The sequence below is a fragment of the Capra hircus genome, chromosome 9, assembly GCF_001704415.2.
Source record: "Capra hircus breed San Clemente chromosome 9, ASM170441v1, whole genome shotgun sequence".
In the NCBI taxonomy this organism is placed as follows: domain Eukaryota; kingdom Metazoa; phylum Chordata; class Mammalia; order Artiodactyla; family Bovidae; genus Capra; species Capra hircus.
This window is the reverse complement of record NC_030816.1, coordinates 76,342,682-76,366,571: the sequence shown is the minus strand read 5'-3', so window position 1 is coordinate 76,366,571 and position 23,890 is coordinate 76,342,682. Positions and strand designations below refer to the sequence as shown.

Genomic DNA, 23,890 nt, shown 5'->3' with positions numbered 1-23,890 from the left:
TTTACACAACTGAGCACACACATGCACACATGCATAAAAGTGAAAGGGTCAGTAACTCAGTCGTGTCCCACTCTTTGTGACCCCATGGACTGTAGCCCACCAGGCTCCTCTGTCCATGGGATTCTCCAGGCAAGAATACTGGAGTGGGTTGCCATGCCCTCCTCCAGGGAATCTTCCTGACTCAGGGATCGAACCTATATCTCTTATGTCTCAAGCATTGGCAGGCAGTTTCTTTACCACTGGTGCCACCTGGGAAGCCCATGCACTATAAATACATGTAAGCATTTTACTACTTTATCAGTTTTTGTATTGTAGTCAAGCCTCAGCATCTGCATTGAAAGATACAGCATTTTATTTTAAATTAGTTCAGTGTTATTCCTCCTTTATGGCCATTTTGAAATTATCTGAAATTACATTTTTTTAAAAAAGATGTACATGTATAGACTATTATTTATTTCGTTCTAGGCTAGTTAAAGGAATATGCATGTTTTATTGGACTGGTGTTGGTTCCTGGCAATTCTTTTTTTTTTTTTTTTTTTTCCTGCATTCAAGCTTTTTCCTTAAGCACAGTTTTATTTTATTTTTAAATTAATTGTTATTAGCATATAGTTGCTTTACAATGTTGTGTTAGTTTCTGCTGTACAGCAAAGTGAAACAGATATACATACATCCCTTCTCTTTTGGATTTCCTTCCCAGTTTCAGTCACCACAGAGCACTGAGCAGAGCTCCCTGTGCTATATAAGAGGTTCTCATTTGGAGTTCCTGGCAATTCTAAGAGATTTATCTCCAGAGTTTGTGATTCCCAAGCATAGCTGTCCCTCGGTCTCTTCTGTGGGGTTTTCCAAGATGTGGCTGTTCAGGTTCCAGCCAAATCTGCTGACCGAAAGCTGGAGTTGGAGCTTGCTTCTTAAAAGCTCCCCACTGATGAGTCAGATGCCTAGCGAGCATTAAGAATCACACAATTGCCATGATTTGCTCTTTTACGGCCACTACTATGTAAGCTCTTAGAAACATGGACTATATCTTCAGTGAAGTGTCTTATCCCAATGCTGAAACCACTTTGAGAATTTCCTTTCCAACTTCCTCGTCATGTTGTGCTCTCCTATGCTTCTTTCCCCTTTCTGGCTGGCTTGATTAGAACGGAGATAACTCAGGATGACCATGGAAGTCACCCAATTAATACTGCAGAGTCCTTGCACAACCACACGGAAGAAGGCTCTGGCACTATCCTATACAAGCACCCAGCGATATTAAGTAAACAAGAAACAAACCTTCATGGGTTTGCACCATTATACATTTTGGTGCCTATTTGTTATAGTTGTTCTACTCTAAGGCAAGATGAGAAGTATTTTATGACTTACTGACTGTATCAATGAAAAAACTGTATATATCAAATAAAGTCAAAGTGATGCTTGGTACACCTCCTTTTGTTGCCATTTTCTGCATTCCTAAAGCCTTAGGTTGCATGAAAGTGAAAGTGTTAGTCACTCAGTCAGGTCTTACTCTTTGCAATCCCGTGGACTGTAGCCCACCATACTCCTTTGTGCATGGAATTCTCCAGGTAAAAATACTGGAGTGGGTTGCCATTTCCTTCTCCAGTGGATCTTCCCGACCCAGGGATCGAACCTGGGTCTCCCACATTGCAGGCGGATTCTTTACTGACTGAGCCACCAGGGAGGTCCTTAGGTTGCATAGTTATAAATTATAACAAAATGTGGCAATACTGGCATTTGGGAATATAACTTAGGTTATAAATCATTTCTCTTCCCAAATGCCGATATCGCCACATTTTGTCATGGAAAGCATTCTCTAGATCCTAGAACCACCTCATCATCTCCTGTCATGCTAACCATTCCTTCTGAATACTAACATAATTCATAGCAACCAATAAGTTCAAAGAATCAAGAGGGAAGCCCAGGATGCCAGAATGTTTAGTTAGTCATCATTTCAAAGATGCCGCTCCCAACATTATTAAGGTTTCAGAGACTGTGCTGTACCATGCAGGAACTGACTTCTCATTTCACAAACTGAACAAAAAGAGTGTTGCCTTGAGCTATATTTGTCCATAGGCAGGAAACGTCCATCCTTCTAGCAGTGCGTGATTATTTACTAAAAGGTGAAGAACTTTTCGTAACTCCCAGTCCTTGAGCAAATGTTTACTATTACTCTAGTCTTTGTAAGATCACACACTCCTCCAGTCATCTTCTAAGTGGTCTCATAGTGAGAGGGATCACAGCAAAGATAAGGATTCTTGTCACAACACAACAGGGACCACAGCAGTCCTTTCATTTTGGCATCACTATAATACCCACGAGTACTCCCGTGGCACAGATGACTATGAACTCATCCACGAATGATTCAGTGACATTTATCAATTTAGCATAATTTTTAGTGAAATCTAATAGAGATTCTACTTAGTATATCAATGCCTTCAAGCTGACTCAAAGGACAAACCTCTAAATGATTTCAGGTGGTGAAACTGATGACTTGATTAAATTGACGTGAAATGAAATCTCAAAAGTGTACTTAAAAAAAAATTTTTTTAGGACTTCCTTGGTAGTCCAGTGGTTAAGAATTAGGGAACCATTGCAGGGAACATGGGTCCAATCCCTGATCCGGGAAGATCCTGCATGCCTCAGGGCAACTAAACCTGTGCACCACAACAGTCGAGGCTATGCTCCAGAGCCCATGAGTCACAACTACTGAGTCAGTGTGCCTCAAGTACTAAAGCCCTCGCCTAGAGCCTGTGCCCCTGTGCACAGCAACAAAGACCTAGCACAGCCAAAATAAATCAAATGTTAAAAGAAAAAAAAATAATTTTAGTGGTATCCATGTGTCTCCCTCCTATACATAAAATCACTGTCTTTACTTTTCATAATAAATAGTCCCCTATCCAGTTAAAATCAATGAATTTAAAATAAATAAATAGTCCCCTAGCCTTATACCTTTTAGGATGAAGCCATTATGAATCTATATTGCTGACCCATGGATCAGACCCCCGTCTCCTGCATTTCAGGCAGATTCTTTAGCACCTGAGTCATCAGGGAAGCCCTATATTGCTTAGGGGCCTCCTTTTTGTTAGTTATGTCTGTAATATATGAAGAAACAGCCAGGTTTCTGATTTTCTATTCCTCAGTCAATTACTACCTTTCTGAGATCAGGAAGAAGACAGTCTAAAGAGATAACTTTATGGAAAATGGGTGGCCTGTCTAATACAATGGAGTTTGTTCACCGGTTCCATGTGGAACTCCTAGTCCAGGTGAGCTGGCCTGGTCTCAAGAGGTCTTGTTGTTTTTTTTTTTCCCAGAAAATATAGGTTAAAGCAGTCTGGATGGATTTGTTTCCCTGAATCTCACCTTTTCTCACTTGCCATTTCAAAGACAATGGAGCAATAGTGCAGAGTTGGAAGCGGCTCTTTACACACATGGGGGCAGATTTATTTTCCAAAAATGATCGCAACAATATCTCCCATCCAACATGGGTTTCCAGAGTGTGATCTTGGCACTCTGTCATGGAGATGTGTGAGTTATGCCCCTCCCTGGAGGCTGGGTGGACCCGTGACTTGCTTGCAATCAGTAGAATGGGATAGATGACACTGCCTGGCTTCCAGGGTACAATATGCTTGTCATCTAAGGCATACAGCTTCTGCCTGTCAACTGGAACACTTGCTTCTGGAGCCCTCACTCCCTTCCTTGTAAGAGGCACAGTGCAACAGGCCACGAAGAAGCCAAGGCCACAGATAAGCATCACAGTTGACTGTTGGCTGACGCACCGCTAACAGCCAGCATCAGTAGGCAGCATGTGGACAAAGACCTTTAAGATGTCTCTAGGCAATGACTACCAAATTACTGTTACTGCATGACCCTCACCTGAGGCCCCAGACATGATGAAGAGGAACAGTCCATGACCACTGTGCTCTATCCAAATCCATGATTAAGAGAATCTAAACCCTTTTTTCTCTTTTCTTAGCCATTAAGTCTAATTTATTAGACTTAATTATTTCTTAGCCATTAAGGCGATTTATTACACTGTAGCAGGGCACAGAGCACACCTAGGTGTCTGCACAAGACGGGCAAAGTAGAGACTAGACTCCTGATCTGGTACATCATGAGATGAGACAGCATTTGAGTACTTCCTACTCCACATGAGGAATCCTCCCAACTCCCGATGCCTCAGCCCTTGCCCTGAACCTCCACTTTGGTTAGTATAATGGTCAGGGCTTGAGCTCATCCTATCAGACCCTATACACAGTTAACAAATTTCACAGGAGGTATTTACCCCTAACAACCGCCCAGCTGATGATCAAAATAAACGGATCTCCTAACTGGCAACCTCATATATCAGCACCCTACTCTCTTATCAGAGGAATTCCCAGGTGATGCTAGTGGTAAAGAATCCATCTACCAATGCAGGAGACATGAGAGACGTGGGTTCGATCCCTGGGTTGGGGCGATCCTCTGGAGGAGGGCATGGCAAGAGAATAGGACACTCAAATTCTCAGCTGCAGCATCCTTATCAGGTGCTGGTTGTAGTAAACAGACCTTGTAGAGATTTGCCTAAAGGAGAGTTTTTACATTGAACAACAAGTCTATTTTATTTTTATTAAAACTCGGTAGACCTTATAATGAAATGTGTTCTCTTTGCTTTGGCCTAGCGAAAGAAGCTGAGAGCCAAATTTGTGGCCCACTCCTAGGAACTGTACAGCTGGACTGTTGTGTGCTAATCTGACTCCTGAATTTATTATTTTCTTCACATTATTTTCCCTTTTTTCAGATTGTGTCAATTACTGCCTTCCTCATTTTGCATCCGGAGAAGGTGATGGCACCCCACTCTAGTACTCTTGCCTGGAAAATCCCATGGACGGAGCAGCCGGGTAGGCTGCAGTCCATGGGGTCGCGAACAGTCGGACATGACTGAGTGACTTCCCTCTCTTCATTTTGCATCACATGAAATTCAGTAGTCCATTTCAAATCCTTTGTGGAACAAAGGCAATACATAAACAAAATAAAGAACATGCCGCCCTCCTCTGTCAAAGCAATAAACAGGGTTAGCGTGAATACAAATGTTTATAAAACATCATTAAACATTCATCTGACTTAACCGCAAAGCCACAAAAAATGATATATGATCTAAGAATATACAGCTGGTTGAATGCACATGTTCTTGTCATTCTGAGTTGAACAGCACTGTTTAAAAATCCGGTGATGATCTACACTGGGCACTGTGAAGTGACACCTTCTTGTGTGATTGTAAAGGCCACCCCTTCTGGTTTGGGTTTGCATGTTTATCTTCAGAGCCACAGCGATGCAGATATATTCTCTCCCCTTTTCTTGGACAGAGAATGAAAATGGTGAAATGGCTGACACTTCTCACTGATTATTTTGAAAAAGATAATTACTGTCCAAAATTACTGTTTCAGAAAGATAAGTGGACATGTAGATGATACCTATTCTTAGGATATATCAGTTCCATCATTTCAAGAGAGCTCTGCATTAGATGAAAATTGTGTTGAAAAAGTGTCACATGACTGTGACAGGTCTGTCTCGTTTCTCCTTAACAGAGCCTTGTGAAAGGATGTATTACATTGTAAAAAAGGAGACACAGAATTCTAGAATTGTGGATTTAATTTAAGTTTCGTGGTTTTTCACACCATTTGGAGGAACAAAATCCTTTTAAAAGAGTGAATTTCCTGTGAAACCCTCACATATAAACTGAATGAAGTCAAATCTCTCTAATTAAAGCAGAAGAAATGGGGAAGGGGAGACTGGAGGTTGGTCCCTCAGCCTCTCCCTCTCTGATTCACGCCCCCATCCTCTGGTGACCGGAGGCTCCTTCTGACACACAAGGCTTGAGCAGAAGGTTTAAAAACCACGGATCTCAGGACCATGAGAAGACAAGCCATAGACTGGGAGAAAATATTTGCAAAAGACACATCTATTAGAGGACTCTTAGCAAAATAAACAAAAACTTGAAACTCAAGAAAGAGAAAATCAATGACCCAATTAAAGAATGGGCAAAAGACCTGAACAGAGACCTCACCAAAGAAGAGATAGAAGATAGGCCAATAAAAAGATCCTTCACATCAAATGTCAATTGTTGTTGCTGTTTTTCAGTCGCTCAGTCGTGTCCGACACTCTGCGACCCCATGGACTGTAGCACGCCAGGCTTCCCTGTCCTTCACTATCTCCAGGAGTTTGCTCAAACTCTTGTCCATTGAGTCGGTGATGCCATCCAACCATCTCATGCTCTGTTGCCCCCCTTCTCTTCTTGCCCTCCATCTTTCCCAGTATCGGGGTCTTTTCCGATGAGTCAGCTCTTCGCATCAGGTAGAGAATTGATGAGAACAACAGTGAGATGCACCTACACACCTGTTAGAAGGACCAAAATCTAAATGCTGACAACAGCAAATGCTGGTGAGGATGCGGAGTGGCAAAAACTCTCACTCGTTGCTGGAAGTGATGAACAATGGTGTAGCCACTTTGGAAGACAATTTGGCAAATTTTTACTGAACATACTCTTTGTATATAAGCCAGCAATCATGCGCCTTCATAGTTACCAAAATGAGCTGAACATTTATGTCTACACAAAACCTGCACGTGGACATTTATGGCACCATTACTCTAATTGCCAAAGCTTGGAGGCAAGACGTCCTATAGTAGGTAAGTGGATTTGCAAGTGAAGTTGCTCAGTCGTGTCCAACTCTTTGTGACCCCATGGACTGTAGTCTACCAGGCTCCTTCCTCCATGGGATTCTCCAGGCAAGAATACTGGAGTGGGTTGCCATTTCTTTCTCCAGGGGATCTTCTTGACTCAGGGATCGAACCTGGGTCTCCCGCATTCCAGGTAGACGCTTTAACCTCTGAGCCACCAGGGAAGGTAAGTGGATAAACTGTGGTAAATCCAGACAATGGAAGATTATTCAGGGCTATAAAGAAATGAGCTATCAAGGCATCAAAAGACATAGAAGAATCTTAAATTCACATTACTACGTGTAAGAAGATAATCTGAAAAGACTACTTAATGTATGATTCCAACTACATGACATTCTGCAAAAGATGAAACTAAGAAGACAGTAGAAAATATCAGCGGTTTATAGGGGTTATGGAAATGGGTGGGATGAATAGAGCACAGAGGATTTTTAGGGCAGAATGTCCTCAATGTCTTAAATATCATACAATATGGAGACTACTCCGTAAAATACTGTACTGAAGGATACATGTCATTTTACACTTTTCAAAACCCACAGAATGCAGAACACCAAGCACGTGCATGTGCAAGTGACCCTTAAATTAAACTACAAGCTTCAGGTGATAACGGTGTGTAAACATAAGTTTATCAATTCGGACAAATCACTGATACATCTCTGGTAGGGGATTTTGATGGTGAAGGCAGCTGGGGGTTGGGTGGGGATGGGGCTACAGGGGGAATCTCTGTACTCTTCCCTCGGCTTTGCTCTGAACCAAAAACTGCTCTAAAAAATAAATTTTACAATGAAATATTTTTCTTAATTTTTAATTAATTTAAAAAATTGAAGTATAGTTGATTTACAATGTTATGCCAATCTTTGCTGCACAGCAAAGCGACTCAGGTAAACACATATCGACATTCTTTAAATATAGAAATATTTTTATTAATTTTTAATTAATTTTTAAAATTGAAGTATAGTCACATAGCTATTCTTTAAATACATTTCTTTTTCTTTTCTTTCTATATTTTAATCTTGGCCCACACTGCACAGCATGTGGGATCTTAGTTCCCTGATCAGGGATGGAACCCATGACCTTTGTGTTGGAAGCGGGAAGTCTTAACCACTGGACGACCAAAAAAAAATTTATTTTTAATGTAAAAAGGCCCCCTACTGATCCACTCATTATTTTACTTGCTGGGAAACAGAGGCTCAGAGAGATTAAGCAGCTGGGGCTAGTGGATGCTGTTGCTGGAAGGGTTTTCAGATAGAACGTAAGGCTGGACTTGCCAGAGGTCACCCTGTGGGTATAAATGGCAAAGTTGGAACTAACACTCCGATATCCCTCATTCCCGGCCAGTGGTCAAAGGCTACACAAAGAATTTCCTAACTTCCAGTTTGTGAGAAACAGGAAATGACTGCCAACAATAGTCTCGCCTCCAGAGATTTTTGAGAAAACTAACAATTTCCCTGGGTTGATTTAGGAGCACTCCAGAATTTCCTAACATTAGGTGCAAGATGGCAGAGCAGAGGTGCTAATGGACTGAGGCCTCTGCCTCTTTAATTAAGAATGTTTATCAAGATGTTAACAACGCTCACCTCTGTGTGGTGAAACTGATTACTTGGGAGAGCATTTTTCTTGGTGGCTTTTCTGTATTTTCCAAGTTCCCTGCCTTGGGCATGCATGCCTTTCATAATCTGGTGAAAGAAAATGCTATTGCAAATACAAAATCAAAGTGTCTTTCACTTCCATTATTTCACAAGCTTTGTCAATGCCTGGACTGATGAGAGGGAAACCCAAGCTGAAGAATGGATATTCCAAGGACTAAGGAGCTTGCTGTAGAGATATTCCTTGTTACTATTTTCATAATATTTCTATCATCTGTAAGGCTGTTCACGTTTCTGAAACTTCAAAGTTTGCCATTTTGGCAGAAAATGGAACTAACAAATTTGTTACTAAAGCTTCTGAGAAAAAATTTCTTAGTTGGAAATACTTCCAACATGTCATCAGTAACCTGAGTTACTTATCTATATACAAAAAAAGATCAGCCTCAAAAGACTGGTAACCCATCTTCCTCCAGGATTGGCAAGCTGAATTGCGAAGGAAGCAGAGCATTAAGGTATTACTAGAAGGAGCTGAGTGCCTGGCTTTCACTGAGTGTGAAGATTATATTCTCTCACTCAAAGAGTAACATCTGCTCTACCAAAAGTAAGAGCAGATGCTTCACCGTCTAGATGAAGATGAATTTTGCATTCTGGATTGAATTTATCAGTACTGTTGCTGCCAATTTTAAAGACTAAACAAATTGTTGCTGCCAGTGCCCCCTCCTGTCAGTCATGCTTAGCTCCTTTGTCCAACAGCCCATTGTCTGATTGCTTCTAGTTGTAAGAACTGGAGACTAGATTGCACTTAGTCCTTGGAATCCATGAGATCAGACAGGGCATTCTTGGAACCAACAGTTTCTTGATCACTAAGGAAGGGCACAGCTAGAGGGGCTTTCCTGGGGGCTCAGATGATAAAGAAACTGCCTGCAATGCGGGAGACCTGGGTTTGATCCCTGAGTTGGGAAGATCCCCTGGAGGAGGGCATGGAAACCCGCTCTGTATTCTTACTTGGAAAATCTCCATAGACAGAGGAGCCTGGCAGGCTATAGTCCATGGAGTTGCAAAGAGTCAGACACAATTGAGCAACCAAGTACAGAGCAGCCATGGGGTCACATGGTAAGCTGTTCATCCAAGCTGGTTATTGACAAGGAAAGGTCATGTCAATCACACAAACCCAGAACCCAGAGCACATGAAATCTTTGCGAGAGCCAGGTTCTCCTTCCAGAGATGAGATTTTAAAGGGAGGTTAAACTTACAGCCATTCAACCTCTTGGCTTTCTATTTGTAAATATCCCTCAATAAAAACAGTGGCAAAGGGGTCAAAGACAGAAGGTAAGAAACTCAATGCCAGCCCTCTGTGCATCCTGACTGCCTGGAATAAGAGCAGTTCACCAGCACAGTGTCTGTGCAAGTCATAAAATTGAAAAATGACATAACAAACAACTACATACACAATAGATCATAAAATATGACAACATTCTCTGAAACAATAAATTGCTTCAAAAAGAGTGAGCTTGGGGTGTTTCCAATATGATGTTTCAATATGACGTTTATAATATGCTCTGTATGGGGAAGGCAATGGCAACCCACTCTAGTGCTCTTGCCTGGAAAATCCCATGGACGGAGGAGCCTGGTGGGCTGCAGTCCATGGGGTCGCTAAGAGTCAGACACAACTGAGTGACTTCACTTTCACTTTTCATGCATTGGAGAAGGAAATGGCAACCGAGTGTTATTGCTTAGAGAATCCTAGGGATGGGGGAGCCTGGTGGGCTGCCGTCTATGGGGTCACACAGAGTTGGACACAACTGAAGCGACTTAGCAGTAGCAGCAATATGCTCTGTGTAGAAACTCCTGCCTGGGGGTCTTCACAGCTGAGGGCAGTAGCTTGGGGGGAGGAAGCTGTCTACTGTCTTTGCTGTTCCAGGAGATACCCCACTTCTGTCTTCTGCATACATGATAAGGTTCAGTTCAGTTCAGTCGCTCAGTCATGTCTGACTCTTTGCGACCCCATGAATCGCAGCACGCCAGGCCTCCCTGTCCGTCACCAACTCCCGGAGTTCACTCAGACTCACGTCCATCGAGTCAGTGATGCCATCCAGCCATTTCATCCTCTGTCATCCCCTTCTCCTCCTGCCCCAATTCCTCCCAGCATCAGAGTCTTTTCCAATGAGTCAACTCTTCACATGAGGTGGCCAAAGTACTGGAGTTTCAGCTTTAGCATCATTCCTTCCAAAGAAATCCCAGGGCTGATCTTCTTCAGAATGGACTGGTTGGATTTCCTTGCAGTCCAAGGGACTCTCAAGAGTCTTCTCCAACACCACAGTTCAAAAACATCAGTTCTTCGGTGCTCAGCCTTCTTCACAGCCCAACTCTCACATCCATACATGACCACAGGAAAAACCACGGCCTTGACTAGACGGACCTTAGTCAGCAAAGTAATGTCTCTGCTTTTGAATATACTATCTAGGTTGGTTATAACTTTTCCTCCAAGGAGTAAGCGTCTTTTAATTTCATGGCTGCAATCACCATCTGCAGTGATTTTGGAGCCCCCAAAAATAAAGTCTGACACTGTTTCCACTGTTTCCCCATCTATTTCCCATGAAGTAATGGGACCGGATGCCATGATCTTCGTTTTCTGAATGCTGAGCTTTAGGCCAACTTTTTCACTCTCCACTTTCACTTTCATCAAGAGGATTTTTAGTTCCTCTTCCCTTTCTGCCATAAGGGTGGTGTCATCTGCATATCTGAGGTTATTGATATTTCTCCCGGCAATCTTGATTCCAACTTGTGTTTCTTCCAGCCCAGCGTTTCTCATGATGTACTCTGCATATGTGTAATTTAATAAAGCTTTCGGGGCAGTAGGCAATATGTATGAAAAGATTTAATGAACCTTATACTCTTTTACTAATGCCAAAGAAGCTGAATGGTTCTATGAAGATCTACAAGACCTAATCTTCCAGAACTAATACCGAAAAAGATTTCCTTTTCATCATAGAGGACTGGAATGCGAAAGTAGGAAGTCAAGAGGTATCTGGAATAACAGGGAAGTTTGGCCTTGGAGTACAAAATGAAGCAAGGAAGGCTAACAGAGTTTTGCCAAGAGAACACACTGGTTATAGCGAACACCCTCTTCCAACAACACAAGAGAAGACTCTACACATGGACATCACCAGATGGTCAACACCGAAATCAGATTGATCATATTCTTTGCGGCCAATGATGGAGAAGCTCTATACAGTTAGCAAAAACAAGATAGGGAGCTGACTGTGGCTCAGATCGTGAACCCCTTATGGTCAAATAGCAACTTGAAGAAAGTAGGGAAAACCACTAGACCATTCAGTTATGACCTAAATAAAATCCCTTCCAATTATACAGTGGAAGTGATAAATAGATTCAAGGGATTAGATCTGATAGACAGAGTGCCTGAAGAACTATGGACAGAGGTTTGTAACATTGTACAGGAGACAGGGCTCAAGACCATCCCCAAGAAAAAGAAAGGCAAAAAGGCAAACAGATTGTCTGAGGAGGCCTTACAAATAGCCAAGAAAAGAAGAGACACTAACGGCAAAGGCAAAAAGGAAAGATATACCTACCCATCTGAATGCAGAGTTCCAAAGAATAGCAAGCAGAAATAAGAAAGCCTTCCTCAGCAATCAATGCAAAGAAATAGTGGAAAACAATAGAATGGGAAAGACTAGAAATCTCATCAAGAAAATTAGAGGTACCAAGGGAACATGTCATGCAAAGATGGGCTCAATAAAGGACAGAAATCGTATGGACCTAACAGAAGTAGAAGATTAAGAAGAGGTGGCAAGAATACACAGAAGAACTGTACAAAAAAGATCTTCATGACCCAGATAACCACGATGGTGTGATCGTTCACCTAAAGTCAGACATCCTGGAATGTAATGTCAAGTGGGCCTTAGGAAGCATCACTACTCAGAAAGCTAGCAGAGGTGATAGAATTCCAGCTGAGCTATTCTAAATCCTAAAAGATGATGCTGTGAAAGTGCTGCACTCAATATGCCAGCAAATTTGGAAAACTCAGCAGTGGCCACAGGACTGGAAAAGGTCAGTTTTCATTCCAATCCCAAAGAAAGGCAATGCCAAAGAATGTTCAGACTACCACACAGTTGCACTCATCTCACACGGTAGCAAAGTAATGCTCAAAATTCTCCAACCCAGGCTTCAACAAGTGTGTGAACCATGAACTTCCAGATGTTCAAGCTGGATTTAGATAAGGCAGAGGAACCAGAGATCAAATTGTCAACATCTGTTGGATCACAGAAAAAGCAAGAAAGGTCTACAAAAACATCTATTTCTGCTTTATTGACTATGCCAAAGCCTTTGACTGTATGGATCACAGTGGAAAATTCTTAGAGATGGGAATATCAGACCACCTTACCTGCCTCTTGAGAAATCTTTATACAAGTCAAGAAGCAACAGTTAGAACTGGACATCATACAACAGACCGGTTCCAAATAGGGAAAGGAGTATGTCAAGGCTGTATAGGCTTGTATGTCACCCTGCTTATTTAACTCATATGCAGAGTACATCATGTGAAATGCCAGGTTGGATGAAGCACAAGCTAGAATCAAGATTGCTGGGAGAAATATCAGTAACTTCAGATATGCAGATGACACCCCCCTTATGTCAGAAAGTGAACAAGAACTAAAGAGCCTCTTGGTGAGAGTGAAAAAGGTGGCTTAAACTCAACATTCAAAAAACTAAGATCATGGCTTCTGGTCCCATCACTTCATGGCAAATATATGAGGAAACAGTGGAAACAGTGATAGACTTTATTTTCTTGGGCTGCAAAATCACTGCAGATGGTGACCACAGCCATGAAACTAAAAGAAGCTTGCTCCTTGGAAGAAAAGCTATGACCAGCCTAGACAGCATATTAAAAAGCAAAGACATTACCTTGCCAACAAAGGTCCATCTCGTCAAAACTAGGGTTTCTCCAGTAGTCATGTATGGCTGTGAAAGTTGGACCATAAAGAAAGCTGAGCACTGTAGAATTGATGCTTTTGAACTGTGGTGTTGCAGAAGACTCTTGAGAGTTCCTTGGACTGCAAGGAGATCCAACCAGTCAATCCTGAAGAAAATCAGTCCTGAATATTCAATGGAAGGACTGATGCTGAAGCTGAAGTTCCTACACTTTGGCCACGGGGTGTGAAGAACTCACTCAATGGAAAAGACCCTGATGCTGGGAAAGACTGAAGGCAGAAGGATAAGGGGACAAGAGAGGAAGAGATGGCTGGATGGCATCACTGACTCGATGGACATGAGTTTGCGCAAGCTCTGGGAGTTGGTGATGGGCAGGGAAGCCTGTTGTGCTACAGTCCACCGGCTTGCAAAGAGTCAGACATGCCTCAGCGGCTGAACTGAACTAAAAGGATCTTCCTCACCCACGGATCGGTCTTTCATTTCCTGCATTGGCAGGAAGCTTCTTTACCGCTTATCTACCAGAGAAATGCAAGCTAGTATATGTGTGGTGCTAAGTCACTTCAGTTGTTTCTGACTCTGCACCTCTGTGCGACCCTAAGGACTATAGCCTGTCAGGCTCCTCTGTCCATAAGATTGTCCAGGCAAAAATACTGGAATGAGTTGCCATGCCCTCCTCCAAAGGATCTTCCCAACCCAGGAATCAAAACCACATCTCTTAACTTCTGCATTGGCAGGCAGATTGTTTACCACTAGCACCACCTGGGCAGACCCTAATATATAGTAGCTTACAAATCAATGAAAGTGAACATGTTAGTCGCTCAGCCATGTATGACTCCTTGGGAGCCCGTGTACTGTAGCCTGCCATGCTCCTCTGTCCATGGAATTCCCTAGGCAAGAATACTAGAGTTGGTTGCCATTTCCATCTCCAGGAGATCTCTGTCTTTCTTTCGTTAGAAGAAAAACGGAAAGAAAAGTAGATATAAAGTTAAAAACTCAGAGAACTAGAACTGAGGCAACCCTCAAACTACCCCAACATACAAAAGCAGCCATCCACTCCCTGCAGGAAAGCATAGCCATTCCACTCCCTGCAGGAAAGAGTAGCCATCCACTCCCTGCAGGAAAGAGTAGCCATCTACTCCCTGCAGGAAAGAGTAGCCATCCACTCCCTGCAGGAAAGATAATCATACAGTCCCTGCAGGAAAGAGTAACCATCCACTCCCTGCAGGAAATCACTGAAGAAAGCTGAGGCTGATGCAGTGTTCAAGGACCAGGACTCCAAAGAAGAGGCAAAGAGTTTGTTTCTCCATCTTTCTTTCAAACCAAGTGAAGCAGGTGGATGTAACCATGGGCCCATGCATGAAAGCCAAGGCCCAGAGGTAGGTCTTCCAACTAAGTGTAGGGATGTCTGGTTTAGACTGAAAACTTTGCAGTCTGGATTTCCATGAAAAGATTTAAGGAAACATATATATTCCATTTTGGCTTTTACTTGTTCAGTGAGTAACATGTAAGGAAAGAAAACTCCATTAAAAAACAATATTGCATTTTCCCTCTGAGCTCAATAAATTAGTGGGGGCTTATTGTTGTTTCCTCATGGTTTCCCTCAGTTCAAGTGTTGACACACTTTTAGATTTACAGTTCAGTGTTCCAGGCATGAGGGCAGACAGAGGACACTTAAGGCTCTTCCAAATATAGGGGCTGAGTGTAATTCTCATCCTATGATTAGAACAGGGAGATCCTGAACACCAAAATCGCTGTACAGTATTAGGTTACATAATATTTTCCTTATTAAAAGTAACAGATAATATTAGTAATGATGATATTAGCTCATGTTTTAAAGCTATCTTGTTACATCATAACAAACATATAGGGTCAATAGGACTGCTTAGAATTACTATGCCTTTTTAAAAATATTTATTTATTTGGCTGCACTGGGTCTTAGTTGCAGCATGAAGGATCTAGGTCTCTGACCAGGGCTTGAACCTGGGCCCTTTGCATTGGGAGTGCAGGGTCTTAGCCACTGGACCTCCAGGGAAGCTCCTGGAATTATTATATATATTTTATAGCTGAGGCAACCAGGGAAGAGCAGTCCAGTGGTTTCATGTTAGTTTAATGATGCAGCCAGAACTCCTCCCACCCCCCACGCCTTTCTTCTGCCTCTAGCCAAGTCCAACTCAAGCTAAAGCTGGACTCCTTCTCAGGTAAGGACCCTGCTGTCTGTCTCTGTATCACTCTGCTTCCTTTCATCATGACATCCCCTTTTCTCCTGACATGGAAATGATCTGTTAACTGCCTGTGTCCCCTGCCCAAACCAGTGTGTGAAACACAGGCCCACAATCCCTGACCCCAGGGCTGAGCACCCTTTTGAGCAGTTTCCCTCATGGTTTGCAAAATGGTTCATTTTAAAATATACTAGAGAACCAGTTTAATCAGGTAACATTTTTCACCTATAGCAGTAGTTTTCAAACTAATTTCCACACACCTCTGAGAATTAAAGGTGGATTCTCAAAGGTACTAAACTGCCTCTTAGCCTTTTAAAATTGTGTGCCATTAGAGATACCAAGGGAACATTTCATGAAAAGATGGGCCCAATAAAGGACAGAAATGGTATGGTCCTAACAGAAGTAGAAGATATTAAGAAGAGGTGACAAGAAAATACAGCAGAAATATACAAAAAATATCTTAATGACCTAGATAAGCACGATGGTGTGATCACTCACCTAAAGACAGACATCCTAGAATGTAAAGTCAAGTAGGCCTTAGGAAGCATCACTACAAACAACGCTAGTGGAGGTGATGGAATTCCAGTTGAGCTGTTTCAAATCCTAAAAGATGATGCTATGAAAGTGCTGCACTCAATATGCCAGCAAATTTGGAAAAATCAGCAGTGGCCACAGGACTGAAAAAGGTCAGTTTTCATTCCATTCTCAAAGAAAGGCAATGCCAAAGAATGCTCAAACTACCACACAATTGCACTTATCTCACATGGTAGCAAAGTAATGCTCAAAATTCTCCAAGCCAGGCTTCAACAGTACATGAACTGAGAACTTCCAGATGTTCAAGCTGGATTTAGAAAAGGCAGAGGAATCAGAGATCAAATTGCTAACATCTGTAGGATCATAGAAAAAGCAAAAGAACTCCAGAAAAACATCTATTTCTACTTCATTGACTATGCCAAATCCTTTGACTGTGTGGATCACAACAAACTGTGGAAAATTCTTCAAGAGATGGGAATACCAGACCACCTTATTTGCCTCCAGAAAAATCTGTATGCAGGTCAAGAAGCAACAGTTAGAACTGGACGTGGAACAACAGACTGGTTCCAAATCAGAAAAGGAGTGCGTCAAGATGTATATTGTCACCCTGCTTCTTTAACTTATATGCAGAATACATCATGCAAAATGCCAGGTTGGATGAAGCACAAGGTGGAATCAAGATTGCCAGAAGAAATATCCATAACCTCAGATATGCAGATTACACCACCCTTATAGCAGAAAGTGAAGAGGAAGTGAAGAGTCTCCTGATGAAAGTGAAAGAGGAGAGTGAAAAAGCTGACTTAAAACTCAACGTTTAAAAAACTAAGATCATGGCATTCGGTCCCATCACTTCATGGAGAAAAAAAATGGAAACAATGACAGACTATTTTCTTGGGCTCCAAAATCACTGCAGATGGTGACTGAGTCATGAAATTAAAAGACACTTGCTCCTTGGAAGAAAAGCTATGACCAGCCTAGACAGCATATTAAAAAGCAAAGACATTACTTTGACAACAAAGGTCGTAGTCAAAGCTAGGGTTTTTCCAGTAGTCATGTATGGATGTGAAAGTTGGACCATAAAGAAAGCTGAGCACTGTAGAATTGATGCTTTTGAACAGTGGTGTTGGAGAAGACTCTTGAGAGTCCCTTGGACTGCAAGGAGATCCAACCAGTCAATCCTGAAGAAAATCAGTCCTGAATATTCAATGGAAGGACTGATGCTGAAGCTGAAGCTCCAACACTTTGGCCACAGGATGTGAAGTACTGACTCATTTGAAAAGACCCTTATGCTGAGAAAGATTGAATGCAGGAGGAGAAGGGAAAAAGGGAGGATGAGATGGTTGGATGGCATCACCAACTCGGTGGACATGAGTCTGAGCTTGCACCAGGCATTGGTGATGGACAGGGAAGCTTGGTATGCTGCAGTCCATGAGGTTGCAAAGAGTCAGGCACAACTGAACGACTGAGCTGAAGAACAACATGGTTAGAGTTTTTGTATTTGGAGAGTCTACAAACTGACCTAAGATTTGCCAGGCAGGCATAGTTTCAATAGTCACAGCACTCCTGTCTGTTACTATCATTATTTCCATTGTATAGATATGTCTCAGGGAAGAGGCTTATAAAATTGCATCCTTTATCTGCTAAGTGGCAGCGTTGCTTCTCTTGAATGACTAGCCTTTCTAAGACAAAGTCCATGGCACACCAAGTGTTTGAGAAATTAATGCAGGCAGGGACTTCCCTGGTGGTCCAGTGGGTAAGACTCATGCTCCCAACGTAGGGGACCCAGGTTCCATCCCTGATCAGGGAACTAGATCCTACATGTTGCAACTAAGCATCCGCATGCTGAAGATCTTGCAGGCTGCAACTAAGGCCTTGTGCAGCCGAATAAATAAATAAAAATAAACAGTGTAAAAAAAAAAAGAAAGAAACTAACCGAGACCATGAGGCTTAAGGCCACACCAGAAGGTGGCAGCAAGGAAAGGCTCAAGAGTTGAATCTACTGCCAACAGAATCCATCAGCCAGCAAGAAGACGGTGAACAACTTAATAACTATAAAGAGCCATTTATCTCAAAATTATGACAAGACAATAGGCGGGCTCCCTGGACAGGAAGTTTCACATTACAAAGAACTCAAGAGACAATACAATCAAATCTTCTCCACTGTGACAGCAATGGGCATACCTGACAATGCGTCTATATGAGATTCCAAGGCTTGTTCCTATCGGAGAACTTTAACAGTTAAGAAATAATGATCCTTAATATTTACAGTCAGTATGCTTCTAAAGTGTCCTAATGTCTAATAATTCACAGAAAGAGTGCAAAGTATTCAGGTCTGGAAAGAGGAAGTATTCTTTGTGATGGGAGCCTGTTGTAATTAATCATGATTATGAATGCTTCTTTGAGCAGAGCGCAGCCTCTGGTGAACATACACAAAACAAATGTCATCAGCTTCAGCACCAGATGTTTCATAACGTCATCAAGACGACAAGATGTGCCATATTAACAAAGAACTGAGTGACACACAAGAGCTGGTACCATTCTTATGTTTATGCTTACCATATATGCATTTGTGTGATATTCCACACCCTTTTTTTTTAGATGAACACCAAGATACACACTTTAGAGATGTTGTCATAATTCTTCCTTTTTGGCTTTTTCACTTTCCTTTAATTTTTCACTTTGGGTTTTAAGTCCCTATGGTTTTGACTCTTTTCTGCTCTCTAATATTCCATCAATTGAAAGAGAAATGTCTGAAGATCAGTTTTGTATGAGCAGGTAATCAAGGGTATGTTTCTACAGCAGGAGATTGTCCAGGAGTAACCAACAGGCCTGCCAAAGATACCATGGGGATCCAGCAGATACAGAATTGGAGTAACAAGAGTTAGTTTGTGCATCAGGAGAGGAAAAGAGATTCACTATAACACAGAGAAGGCAGAGGAGCTGGAGTCAGGGGTCTGACAGGCTCTCCAGGGAGCCAGCTGGATAAAGTTACCAGGGAGCAAAGTAGGTGAGGCTCTTCAGAATTATTGAGACATATAAAGAATGGTGGTCAGAAGAAAGTTAAGAAAATGGATAGAAATAATTATTAAATTGAATTTGAAAGCCAAATCCAACATTTATCAGGGACTGTAGATTTATACACATTGAGCTTTGACTCTTGAATTTTTCCAAGTCTTGAAAATTTCCCTAAAAAGGTGGTATTCTGAATGGGAGCGGGTTCTGAAGGCTTTGTGAAGATTACATATGTGGGGAGAGAGGATGCAAAGAAGCAGTCAACCGATAGGGAATAGGGACACCACCAGTTTTCATTAAGGTTAGCCAAAATTAAATAACAATTCATTATTATCTATCAGATAAATCTTGCTCTAAAATTTCTCTAAATAAAATTAAATAGCACAATTAACAAAGCCTCAGAACAGCTGCAAACTCTATTGTCATTACCCTCCTGTCCTTGCATTTTTTTTTTAAGCCTAGTGAGAGGGAGGCTTTTAAACTAAAAGCACTTCTGCATGCTAAGTCACTTCACTTGCGTCTCTTTGCAACCGTATGGACTGTAGCCCACCAGGCACCTCTACCCATGGGATTCTCTAGGCAACAATACTGGAGTGGTTGGCCAAGCCCTCCTCCAAGGGATCTTCCCAACCCAGGGATCGAATTCTTGTTTCTTATGTCTCCTGCATTGGCAGGTGGGTTCTTTACCACTGGTGCCACCTGGGAAGCCCCAAAGTACTTAATTATGTTGAAAAGGGGCATGAGCTGACTCCTTTTAAGTCAGAGATTCTCATAAGTGATGATGACAATTGTCACTGACTGAAGACCTACTATGTTCCAGGAAGTGATCACACACTTTCTGTTTGTTTAGGCTGTGCTGGGTCTTCGCTGCTGCACACGAGCTTCTCTAGTTGTGGCATGGACTTAGCTGCTCTGCAGCATGTGGAGTCCTAGTTCCCCCACCAGGGATCAAACCTGTATCCCCTGCATTGGGAGGTGGACTCTCAACTCCCAGACCACCAGGGAAGTCCCTGCATTACATACTTTATACACAGTTTCCCCCAGATCTCACAATAACCTCAGGAGACAGACATTATTTTCCCCATTATCTAGATCTTTAATAAACTGAAAAGGATGACATGTTTCACCATGGTGGGCACAGCACAGGAAAAATGGGAACTTTTTAGGTGCCTCTGGTCACACCCAACAAACAAGCATCTATTAAGTGACTAGATGGTATATCACTTGTTGGCAGTTCACAGGCTCTGAGGAATACAAAAAAGCATTAATGGTTTATAGAGAAATTAGGACACATGCGTAAAGACTCCACCTGGGTTTAAAAAAAAAACTGGAAAACCAAAACCAAAAAAAACATGTCATTCATTTTCTTTTGGTGGTGATGTAGCTGCTAAGTCCTGTCCAACTCTTGTGGCCCACCAGGCTCCCCTGTCCATGGGATTCTCCAGGCAAGAACACTGGAGTGGGTTGCCCTTCCCTCTTCTAGGGGATCTTCCCAACCCAGGGAATCAAACCCCATCTCAGGCATTACAGGCAGATCCTTTACCAACTGAGCTACCAGAGAAGCTCTATACATCTTCGTATACTTGGTGTAAAGTTCACAGCGGGAATTCCATCACTGATGAGTTCTTGAATAAATGAATGAAATGAATGAATCAATGAATGAAATCAGCCAACCAACTGACTAAATGCTAGAGTGTGAGGTATTAGCTTTAAGAACTAAAACAGTCTAGAGAAGAAAAACTCATTACGGACGGGGTCATAGCAAGATTTCCTAAATGAGGTGAGATCTGAATTGGGCTTGAAGAATTTGAAATACTGGAATTACAAAGAGGAACTAAAGTCCCATTGGATAGCAGGAATACTGTAAATGGGCCCAGAACCTCCTCCCCCCTGTAGCTCCAGCTCCGTCCTCCTCTTCCACTGCTGCGCCCTCAACAGCCTTTTACCCTGAGTTCATCTGCCCTGTTTGCATTTGTCCTGCCTTGAACCCTGTCCAGCCAGCTCTCAGAATCCCTTGACGCTAGTACTGATTGGGCGAAGACATCTTCAGATTAACCAGGGAGGCCTCTGTCCTTTGGTGGAGGGTGGAAAAACAGTGCTTGTCCTGTGGATGACTGGAGACTTTTGCAAGCAAAGGAATAAATTCTTCTGTTGCAGAAAAGATGAAAATCTCCCACTCCCAAATAGCTGTGAAGAGGCCTTCCCATGGAAACGTTGGCACCTGGGAGACCTCCTCAAGGCTTCCAGAAACACATTCCTAGCAGGTCCTCATAACAACCATTCAACTCCCCATGTGCCTCTGTGCCAAAGTCAAGGCCAATGTAAACACACCCTCCTCAGACTTTAGTGACAGGGGCTCAACACGAAACACCAGGTTTCTCTACACACTGAGGTTTTGTTTCCCAAGTATCAGGAAAGCATCTTCTAGCACAGTTCTCCTGAATCATTTCTAGCTTGCCTTCTGTCAGACAGTCCAGGAATTAGCGCCACTTTGTAGTTTGTCTCAGAACAGGTGAAGAATGGCCCCTGATCAGAACTATGGCTTGGTTGGGTTTTAAGAAAAGTCCACACCTCCAGTGGTTGGAAAAAGGTGTTGATTGTGGTGACCCTCATATCACTAGTCACTGCTCTGAAAAAGGCCCGGGGCACCACACCACTGTGTTTTGGAGTCAAGTCCTTTTCGATTCTGTTTTTTTTTCAGGAACAATATGAGACGTCGGGAGCTGTGCTCAGCAGGCAGATCCACTTTTCCAAAACAGAAATCACTTTGGGGGTGGAAAGAATGATTTCACTTTTCCCAGGTTGAGAGACAGCTTCTGTTTTGCTACAGCCCATGAGCCAGCAGTACTGCTCTTGAGAGAAAAGATGAGCTACTGGCGTCTCACAAAAAAAGACAACTATAAACTGTCACTGAGATGGTGCCTTGTTTCTCCAAAACAGCATTCCAGCCCTCCTGGTGCAAGGCAGCTCACGGAATATCCTGAGGAAGAGGTGAAGGAACAAGGATGGAGCCGGCAAGTTTAACTGGTGTCAGGAGGCAGCAGGTGAAGGTCCAAATTCTGTGGCAAGAAGTACTGTTTTTGAGATGCCAATGCCAGTCTTTTCATAAAAGACTTTCTTGTGAGGGCTGAAAGTTTTTCCCTCTGGGATTTAAAAGACTCAGGCTTATAAATCCAATATTTTGATGGCAAAAGTTCCCCCTTTTCTATTATATAATATGAAAAAAAAATACACCCTCTCACAGGCACAGACCAGTAATGCAGGAAAATAAGATACATATCTGAAGGAAATATTTTTGATCACCAAGGTCAGAGCATCTACTTCCATTGATTATATCACTCTGGCTAATTTCACTTCCTGTCCAGGGTATTATTTCCTGGTAAAAGTAGGCAAAAAAGTCCCAGAACTTTATAGGCCTGCCTTCCCTGAAATTAACAGATTGTCCACACGAGAGCCGACGGCGTGTGCCAGCCCTCCAGCGAAGAAGGAGCAGGTTCGGGACCTGGCACGGTGCAGCCGAGTGGCACTGCTCCCAGAACTCTTCTCCAATAAAGAGCCATTGTGGGCTCTGGACCCTTCAACCAACAGGACAAACGACTCAAATGAAAAGCACAATGCACGCGAGTGGAACCTGAAACTTGAATGGCGCGGTAATCACTTCCTTAGTAGAGACGCCATTATTTTTCACGCAACTTCATCCTGCAATTCAGTCCTTGCCTAGTGTAACGGTACAGATTTCCATTTATCAGTTGATAAGGGAGAATGATTACTATCAGAACCATTAAGCAATACAGGTTACAAGCACTGGTGGGGAGAAGTGGAAAATTGTCAGGGGAGGTGGGAAGGGATTGACATTCATCAGCAAAACACCTCAAAAGACAAGCAGGTGCCAATTCTCCTCAAATGGGGATCAACAAAGACTCTAGTTCAGCTACTGGGAAACTTGAGACCGTATCGAAGCATGTAAGAAGCTAAATCTAAAATCAGGTCCAGGGCTTCAAGGCAGCTGTGATTTCTGTATGAGAATAAGGTCTCCAGCAAGAGGTGGGCCTGGGGTTGGGGGACTAAGGCCAAGGTTAAGGGCATCTAAACTGTGCACCTGATGCCCCATTGTCAAGCATCAGGTGTTATAGGCTGGAGATCAAGTGCTTATATTTGACTGCTGAAGAGGCTGGGACAAGTCAGGGCGCTAATTCAGGCTGAACCATAGTTACCATCTGGATGACCTGGAGTGACTCATGCAACAGCCAACCTCACTAGCAAAAAAAAAAAAAAAAGGATGCCACTCTCAGCTAAGATTTCTCAGATGAATAAATAGGAAAGGACAGTTGAATTGGATACCATGGATCAAATGAAAACCACTCTTTTAGCTGGACCAACATACCAAATTCCATGTTCTTTGGTTTTAGAATTAGGTTTTTCTATCTCTGAGTCAATGGTATTTTTCAGCTAATCAGTTTTGACCAGGAACATAGTCTGTCTCAAATAAGCCTCTTTCCTTATAATCTGAAGCTTGGAACTGGTCACAATATCCTAATAGGGTCAACCACTCTACTTACTTTCTAACACATACAACTAACAACAGACTTATGTCCATATACATGTATCACTTTAATAAAAAATAAATAAACTCGTATCTGTGGAAGGATGCTAATATTTCAACAAGGCCACCTGATTCAATGTTGAATTTTTGCTTTCATTCATCTTATTTGATCAGCATGTTTTGCCTCCATAGTGAAGTGAAGTCGCTCAGTCGTGTCCGACTCTTTGTGACCCCATGGACTGTAGCCTACCAGGCTCCTCCCTCCATGGGATTCTCCAGGCAAGAGTACTGGACTGGGTTGCCATTTCCTTCTCCAGGGGATCTTCCCGACCCAGGGATCG

The 23,890-nt window shown here is 42.5% G+C and overlaps 1 protein-coding gene across 6 annotated transcripts in view; it reads right to left on the bottom strand.

The window, feature by feature from the left end:
- ESR1 (estrogen receptor 1) overlaps positions 1 to 23,890 on the bottom strand; it is a 399,407-nt gene that overhangs the window by 13,938 nt on the left and 361,579 nt on the right. The gene's annotated exons all lie outside the window — the stretch shown is intronic.